At 32.1% G+C, this 10,000-nt stretch overlaps 2 non-coding genes across 2 annotated transcripts; both read right to left on the bottom strand.

Moving 5' to 3' along the window:
* Window positions 1-5,360: 5,360 nt before the first annotated feature.
* Window positions 5,361-9,310, bottom strand: LOC138927576 (large subunit ribosomal RNA). The gene has a single exon (XR_011444031.1). It is a non-coding gene; the product is annotated as a large subunit ribosomal RNA (ribosomal RNA).
* Window positions 9,311-9,628: 318 nt separating this feature from the next.
* On the bottom strand, window positions 9,629-9,807 carry LOC138927579 (5.8S ribosomal RNA). The gene has a single exon (XR_011444032.1). It is a non-coding gene; the product is annotated as a 5.8S ribosomal RNA (ribosomal RNA).
* Window positions 9,808-10,000: the final 193 nt, after the last annotated feature.

Here is a 10,000-nt window from a genome sequence, read left to right as displayed (position 1 = left end):
AATTCTAAAATATCTTTATATTTTCACATACAACAATTTGTATATATTCACATATATATATTTGCTTAATTTTATAATAAAATTATCGCATATGTATTTTGATAATAAATTTAAAATTTATTTTCTTTGTATATAAAAGTCTAGTTTTATATGATATAAAACTAAGCACTTTTTAATTTTCATATATTTATATATTTTTATATATAGTTTATTCATATTTATTTATACAATAATAATAATAATAATATTACTACTATTATCATATACGTATATGAAATTAAATTTAATTCCATATACTTACTAGGATATAATAAAAAGAAATTTTTATTTGCCTAGAACCAGAAATTAACGATAATAATTGGAAACTTGTCAAATTATAATTTATAATAAGACGTAGACGCTTCAACGATATTATCTAAGTATACAATATAGTGTATATATAATATATAATATAGTATGTTATATTATATAGATAGGCTTACACCACCTACCATATATACCTTTTTGACCACACTTTCGTCAAGCTGGGTATTTATTTGCCTTCTTTCCCTCACCTAAAAATACTCATCGGTATTTTAGTATATTCATATAATATAAATAATATACTATATTGGTAGGACGACACCACCTACCCTATATACCTTTTTGAACACACTTTCGTCAAGCTGGGTATTTATTTGCCTTTTTACCCTCACCTAAATATACTCATCGGTATATTTCAGTATATTTTAGTATATCCATATGAATATGTATATCCATATCCATATCCATATCCATATCCATATGAAAATAATTTAATATTTCCATATTTAATATAATATAATTAAATTATTATATTATATATTATATGGTAGGCTAACATCATCACCTACCATATATTCCATATACATATAAATATTTTCATATTCATATATATTTTTTTTTATATATTCATATATTTTCATATATGTTATATGCATATGTATTCATAACCATATGCTTATATATTAATACTGGCGGTCTTCTGTTTAATATAATATTATTTTAATATTATATTGGCAGGCTGAACACCACCTACCCTATATACCTTTTTGAACACGGTTTCGTCAATCCGGTCATTTATTGTATGGGAAGTATGACTTTCCCACACATATTTGGATATCCATACGATTGCATATCCATATGAAAATATTTTTAATATTTTTAATATATTTTTAATATTTCCATATTTAATATAATATAATTAAATTATTATATTATATATTATATGGTAGGCTATCACCATCACCTACCATATATTTCATATACATATAAATATTTTCATATCCATATATATTTTTTTATATTCATATATTTTCATATATGTTATATGCATATGTATTCATAACCATATGCTTATATATTAATACTGGCGGTCTTCTGTTTAATATAATATTATTTTAATATTATATTGGTAGGCCGAACACCACCTACCCTATATACCTTTTTGAACACGGTTTCGTCAATCCGGTCATTTATTGTATGGGAAGTATGACTTTCCCACACATATTTGGATATCCATACGATTGCATATCCATATGAAAATATTTTTAATATTTTTAATATATTTTTAATATTTCCATATTTAATATAATATAATTAAATTATTATATTATATATTATATGGTAGGCTATCACCATCACCTACCATATATTTCATATACATATAAATATTTTCATATCCATATATATTTTTTTATATTCATATATTTTCATATATGTTATATGCATATGTATTCATAACCATATGCTCATATATTAATACTGGCGGTCTTCTGTTTAATATAATATTATTTTAATATTATATTGGTAGGCCGAACACCACCTACCCTATATACCTTTTTGAACACGGTTTCGTCAATCCGGTCATTTATTGTATGGGAAGTATGACTTTCCCACACATATTTGGATATCCATACGATTGCATATCCATATGAAAATATTTTTAATATTTTTAATATATTTTTAATATTTCCATATTTAATATAATATAATTAAATTATTATATTATATATTATATGGTAGGCTATCCTCATCACCTACCATATATTTCATATACATATAAATATTTTCATATCCATATATATTTTTTTATATTCATATATTTTCATATATGTTATATGCATATGTATTCATAACCATATGCTCATATATTAATACTGGCGGTCTTCTGTTTAATATAATATTATTTTAATATTATATTGGCAGGCTGAACACCACCTACCCTATATACCTTTTTGAACACGGTTTCGTCAATCCGGTCATTTATTGTATGGGAAGTATGACTTTCCCACACATATTTGGATATCCATACGATTGCATATCCATATGAAAATATTTTTAATATTTTTAATATATTTTTAATATTTCCATATTTAATATAATATAATTAAATTATTATATTATATATTATATGGTAGGCTAACATCATCACCTACCATATATTCCATATACATATAAATATTTTCATATTCATATATATTTTTTTTTTATATTCATATATTTTCATATATGTTATATGCATATGTATTCATAACCATATGCTTATATATTAATACTGGCGATCTTCTGTTTAATATAATATTATTTTAATATTATATTGGTAGGCCGAACACCACCTACCCTATATACCTTTTTGAACACGGTTTCGTCAATCCGGTCATTTATCGTATAGGAAGTACGACTTTCCCACACATATTTGGATATCCATACGATTGCATATCCATATGAAAATATTTTTAATATTTTTAATATTCGTGAGTTTTTAAATAGGGACAGAAGGAATCTCTTGAATTGAATCATGCGCGTCACTAATAAGATGACGAGGCATTTGGCTACCTATGCGAAAGTAATTCAACTCCCGCCGTCTTAAGGTTTAAGACTTATAACAATATATGTTTAATATTTTTAATATCCGTGAGGTTTTAAATAGGGACAGAAGGAATCTCTTGAATTGAATCATGCGCGTCACTAATAAGATGACGAGGCATTTGGCTACCTATGCGAAAGTAATTCAACTCCCGCCGTCTTAAGGTTTAAGACTTATAACAATATATGTTTAATATTTTTAATATCCGTGAGGTTTTAAATAGGGACAGAAGGAATCTCTTGAATTGAATCATGCGCGTCACTAATAAGATGACGAGGCATTTGGCTACCTATGCGAAAGTAATTCAACTCCCGCCGTCTTAAGGTTTAAGACTTATAACAATATATGTTTAATATTTTTAATATCCGTGAGGTTTTAAATAGGGACAGAAGGAATCTCTTGAATTGAATCATGCGCGTCACTAATAAGATGACGAGGCATTTGGCTACCTATGCGAAAGTAATTCAACTCCCGCCGTCTTAAGGTTTAAGACTTATAACAATATATGTTTAATATTTTTAATATCCGTGAGGTTTTAAATAGGGACAGAAGGAATCTCTTGAATTGAATCATGCGCGTCACTAATAAGATGACAAGGCATTTGGCTACCTATGCGAAAGTAATTCAACTCCCGCCGTCTTAAGGTTTAAGACTTATAACAATATATGTTTAATATTTTTAATATCCGTGAGGTTTTAAATAGGGACAGAAGGAATCTCTTGAATTGAATCATGCGCGTCACTAATAAGATGACGAGGCATTTGGCTACCTATGCGAAAGTAATTCAACTCCCGCCGTCTTAAGGTTTAAGACTTATAACAATATATGTTTAATATTTTTAATATCCGTGAGGTTTTAAATAGGGACAGAAGGAATCTCTTGAATTGAATCATGCGCGTCACTAATAAGATGACGAGGCATTTGGCTACCTATGCGAAAGTAATTCAACTCCCGCCGTCTTAAGGTTTAAGACTTATAACAATATATGTTTAATATTTTTAATATCCGTGAGGTTTTAAATAGGGACAGAAGGAATCTCTTGAATTGAATCATGCGCGTCACTAATAAGATGACAAGGCATTTGGCTACCTATGCGAAAGTAATTCAACTCCCGCCGTCTTAAAGTTTAAGACTTATAACAATATAAATGAAAAATATTATTTTCATTTTTCACGTCACTAATAAGATGACGAGGCATTTGGCTACCTAAACGAAAGTAATTCATCTTCCGCCGTTATAAGGTTTAAGACTTATAACAATATAAATGAAAAATATTATTTTCATTTTTCACGTCACTAATAAGATGACGAGGCATTTGGCTACCTATGCGAAAGTAATTCAACTCCCGCCGTCTTAAAGTTTAAGACTTATAACAATATAAATGAAAAATATTATTTTCATTTTTCACGTCACTATTAAGATGACGAGGCATTTGGCTACCTAAACGAAAGTAATTCATCTTCCGCCGTTATAAGGTTTAAGACTTATAACAATATAAATGAAAAATATTATTTTCATTTTTCACGTCACTAATAAGATGACGAGGCATTTGGCTACCTATGCGAAAGTAATTCAACTCCCGCCGTCTTAAAGTTTAAGACTTATAACAATATAAATGAAAAATATTATTTTCATTTTTCACGTCACTAATAAGATGACGAGGCATTTGGCTACCTATGCGAAAGTAATTCAACTCCCGCCGTCTTAAGGTTTAAGACTTATAACAATATATGTTTAATATTTTTAATATCCGTGAGGTTTTAAATAGGGACAGAAGGAATCTCTTGAATTGAATCATGCGCGTCACTAATAAGATGACGAGGCATTTGGCTACCTATGCGAAAGTAATTCAACTCCCGCCGTCTTAAGGTTTAAGACTTATAACAATATATGTTTAATATTTTTAATATCCGTGAGGTTTTAAATAGGGACAGAAGGAATCTCTTGAATTGAATCATGCGCGTCACTAATAAGATGACGAGGCATTTGGCTACCTATGCGAAAGTAATTCAACTCCCGCCGTCTTAAAGTTTAAGACTTATAACAATATAAATGAAAAATATTATTTTCATTTTTCACGTCACTAATAAGATGACGAGGCATTTGGCTACCTAAAAGAAAGTAATTCATCTTCCGCCGTTATAAGGTTTAAGACTTATAACAATATAAATGAAAAATATTATTTTCATTTTTCACGTCACTAATAAGATGACGAGGCATTTGGCTACCTAAACGAAAGTAATTCAACTCCCGCCGTCTTAAGGTTTAAGACTTATAACAATATAAATGAAAAATATTATTTTCATTTTTCACGTCACTAATAAGATGACGAAACAGTTAGTAGGCCACAATTAGTAGGGAAACGTGGACAACCCGTGATAAATCCTTATATGCTTTCTTAGATATAGCATATAAAGATTTTTTATACTAAATATACATATTTACACATGCATATTTACATTTTTTTTATATTTCGAATCATCAAGCAAAGGATAAGCTTCAGTGGATCGCAGTATGGCAGCTGCTCAACCACTTACAACACCTTGCCCGTTACAAAAGTCGTTTACAATTGATTCTAGGCTTTGTCATTGTATTAAATAATGTTTTCATATGTAACTAGCATGGCATCAGGTGATCAAAGATCCTCCCAATTTACTATGTTACAAATTACATTGGCATCACATCCATTGTCGTTTAAAATATAAATAATAAACTTTAAATGGTTTAGAAGCCATACAATGCAAATTGCCCCTTATTTATCATTGCAGTCCAGCACGGATACGACCTTAGAGGCGTTCAGGCATAATCCAACGGACGTAGCGTCATACCACTGTTCGCTCGAACAAGTATTGTGCCATTGGTCCGTACCTGCGGTTCCTCTCGTACTACGCAGGAATGCTGTCGCAACAACGTTTTGTCATTAGTAGGGTAAAACTAACCTGTCTCACGACGGTCTAAACCCAGCTCACGTTCCCTTGCATGGGTGAACAATCCAACGCTTGGTGAATTTTGCTTCACAATGATAGGAAGAGCCGACATCGAAGGATCAAAAAGCGACGTCGCTATGAACGCTTGGCCGCCACAAGCCAGTTATCCCTATGGTAACTTTTCTGACACCTCTTGTTAAAAACTCTTTAAACCAAAAGGATCGATAGGCCGAGCTTTTGCTGTCCCTGTGTGTACTGAACACCGAGATCAAGTCAGCATTTGCCCTTTTGCTCTATGTGTGGTTTCTGTCCGCACTGAGCTGGCCTTGGGACACCTCCGTTATTATTTGAGAGATGTACCGCCCCAGTCAAACTCCCTACCTGGCAATGTCCTTGAATTGGATCATACCTGAGTAATTGGAGTTATACCAAATTTTCAAATCGATAATACATGAATGCATCTCTCATTAAAGAATTTGTTTGCGATTATATAACAAACTCGTGATACTTTGATCAAGAAGCTTGCATCAAAACCCAATACCATAAGATATAATAAATATATCCGTATAATGGCTAGGAAATGATACACGTTCCATTTAATCAAGTAAGTAAGGAAACAATAAGAGTAGTGGTATTTCATTGTCGATACCAAACCGAAGTCTAATATCTCCCACTTATTCTACACCTCTTATGTCTCCTTACACTGCCAGATTAGAGTCAAGCTCAAAAGGGTCTTCTTTCCCCGCTAATTATTCCAAGCCCGTTCCCTTGGCTGTGGTTTCGCTAGATAGTAGATAGGGACAGAAGGAATCTCGTTAATCCATTCATGCGCGTCACTAATTAGATGACGAGGCATTTGGCTACCTTAAGAGAGTCATAGTTACTCCCGCCGTTGACCCGCGCTTACTTGAATTTCTTCACTTTGACATTCAGAGCACTGGGCAGAAATCACATTGTGTCAACACCCGCTAGGGCCATCACAATGCTTTGTTTTAATTAGACAGTCGGATTCCCCAAGTCCGTGCCAGTTCTGAATTGATTGTTAATTGATAATCGTTATAATTAATAAGAACTAATTGGTTTGACCCAACTAGTATTCTTAAAAATTTTAGCAAGAAAGTTCCACAATTGGATACGTAACTAAACTATCCGGGGAACAAGTTACAACCATAAATGATTATAACTCTATTTACCCAGAACGAGCACATAAACCATATTATTGTTTCCCAATCAAGCCCGACTATCTCAATCTTCAGAGCCAATCCTTATCCCGAAGTTACGGATCTAATTTGCCGACTTCCCTTACCTACATTATTCTATCGACTAGAGACTCTTCACCTTGGAGACCAGCTGCGGATATTGGTACGGCCTGTTGAGAAGTTTGCGTATCCCCACCATAAATTTTCAAGGTCCGAGGAGAAAATATCGACACAACAGTATATGTCATGCTCTTCTAGCCCATCTACCATATCTCTCTGCGAAAGACTTCCATGGTAGTACGACTATAAAACAGAAAAGAAAACTCTTCCGATATCTCTCGACGGCTTCTTTATGGTCGTTCCTGTTGCCAGGATGAGCACGAGGCCCATATTTAATAACAAACGGATACTCAACAGGTTACGGAATTGGAACCGTATTCCCTTTCGTTCAAAATTATTCAAGTATATAATTTTCACAATAATTGTAATATTTATTTTTACTTGAAAATTTTCGGCTTTCGCCTTGAACTTAGGACCGACTAACTCGTGATCAACCACTGTTCACACGAAACCCTTCTCCACTTCAGTCCTCCAAGGTCTCATTCGATTATTTGCTACTACCACCAAGATCTGTACCAATAGCAGCTCCATGCAGGCTTACGCCAAACACTTCTACGCATACCATTGTACCTTCCTACTCACTAAAGTTTCAAAATTTATATTACAAGTAATATAAATCATCTACTTTAGCGGTAATGTATAGGTATACAACTTAAGCGCCATCCATTTTAAGGGCTAGTTGCTTCGGCAGGTGAGTTGTTACACACTCCTTAGCGGATTTCGACTTCCATGATCACCGTCCTGCTGTTTTAAGCAACCAACGCCTTTCATGGTTTCTGCATGAGTTGTTAATTTGGGCACCGTAACATTACGTTTGGTTCATCCCACAGCGCCAGTTCTGCTTACCAAAAGTGGCCCACTGGGCACATTATATCATAACCTTAAACTTCATATCAAGAAAGTTAAGGTTCTTACCCATTTAAAGTTTGAGAATAGGTTAAGATCGTTTCGACCCTAAGGCCTCTAATCATTCGCTTTACCAGATAAGATTATTTTATATAACATTAAAATGCACCAGCTATCCTGAGGGAAACTTCGGAAGGAACCAGCTACTAGATGGTTCGATTGGTCTTTCGCCCCTATACTCAATTCTGACAATCGATTTGCACGTCAGAACTGTTTCGGTCTTCCATCAGGGTTTCCCCTGACTTCAACCTGATCAAGTATAGTTCACCATCTTTCGGGTCACAGCATATCTGCTCAAGGTACGTTCCAGTTAGAGGCATAAATAATATAAATATTATTATACATAACTATATAGAACGCCCCGGGATTGTGTTAATTAACTATAAAATAGTTAAAAAACTAATCCCATTAATAGTCAAGTTAATTACGCTATTAGGTTTATATCCCAATAACTTGCACATATGTTAGACTCCTTGGTCCGTGTTTCAAGACGGGTCCCGAAGGTATCCTGAATCTTTCGCATTGTTAATCATACAAGTGCATATAATAAACACAAAAATCAATGATAATTATGCCATTATATAATTCCGAAAAATTAACGCACTGTATTCTTATTAATCTATCAACACTTTATCAAATTAATGACATTTATCCTATGTTAAAATGCAAGCATAATAATTTGAATAAACTATAAGTCATATTTTATGATAAATTATATATGTTAATAGATTACAATGTCCTTATATGGAAAAAATGCACACTATTTCTATAATATTATTTAAATATTATAACTTTAATGATGAATTTTCCATAATGGATATTCAGGTTCATCGGGCTTAACCTCTAAGCAGTTTCACGTACTATTTAACTCTCTATTCAGAGTTCTTTTCAACTTTCCCTCACGGTACTTGTTTACTATCGGTCTCATGGTTATATTTAGTTTTAGATGGAGTTTACCACCCACTTAGTGCTGCACTATCAAGCAACACGACTCTTTGGAAACATCATCTAGTAATCATTAACGTTATACGGGCCTGGCACCCTCTATGGGTAAATGGCCTCATTTAAGAAGGACTTAAATCGTTAATTTCTCATACTAGAATATTGACGCTCCATACACTGCATCTCACATTTGCCATATAGACAAAGTGACTTAGTGCTGAACTGATTTCTTTTCGCTCGCCGCTACTAAGAAAATCCTTGTTAGTTTCTTTTCCTCCCCTAATTAATATGCTTAAATTCAGGGGGTAGTCCCATATGAGTTGAGGTTGTATAAAGCAATGTATATATATATAAACAATATATCTCTATGAAGAACAATATATTTGATATATTTTCAATTTTCGCATCTTTAAATAAGAGACAATTCTAGTTAAAAAAAATTTAATTTTTTTTATGCTAGACATTTCTCAGTATTATTTGAATTGAAAAAAGAAAGAATTGTATATCTTCATTTTTTCTTTTATAAATATTTGAGATAATTGCTTTTATATTTAATATTATGAATATATAAATATATCCAATAATATACCATATGCATATCATTATAAAAATATATAATAATAAGCAACTTTATTAGCATAGTCTTACAACCCTCAACCATATGTAGTCCAAGCAGCACTATAAAATTAATTAAAGTACATAACAGCATGGACTGCGATATGCGTTCAAAATGTCGATGTTCATGTGTCCTGCAGTTCACACGATGACGCACAGTTTGCTGCGTTCTTCATCGACCCATGAGCCGAGTGATCCACCGCTTAGAGTTTTATAAATATATATAAATATACAATTCGTCAATTATGTTTTTATTGAAAGAAATTAAAAATACACCATTTAACTGGCATATATCAATTCCTTCAATAAAGTTATTTTTATACCTAAAATAATTGTTGCGAAATGTCTTAGTTTTATATAATCAATATAAATATAATTTATATTGTTTTAATATTATATAAAGC

The sequence above is a fragment of the Drosophila bipectinata genome, unplaced genomic scaffold, assembly GCF_030179905.1.
Source record: "Drosophila bipectinata strain 14024-0381.07 unplaced genomic scaffold, DbipHiC1v2 scaffold_35, whole genome shotgun sequence".
Taxonomy (NCBI): Eukaryota; Metazoa; Arthropoda; class Insecta; order Diptera; family Drosophilidae; genus Drosophila; species Drosophila bipectinata.
Note: the sequence above shows the minus strand (reverse complement) of the source record. Positions and strands in the feature narration are given on the sequence as shown.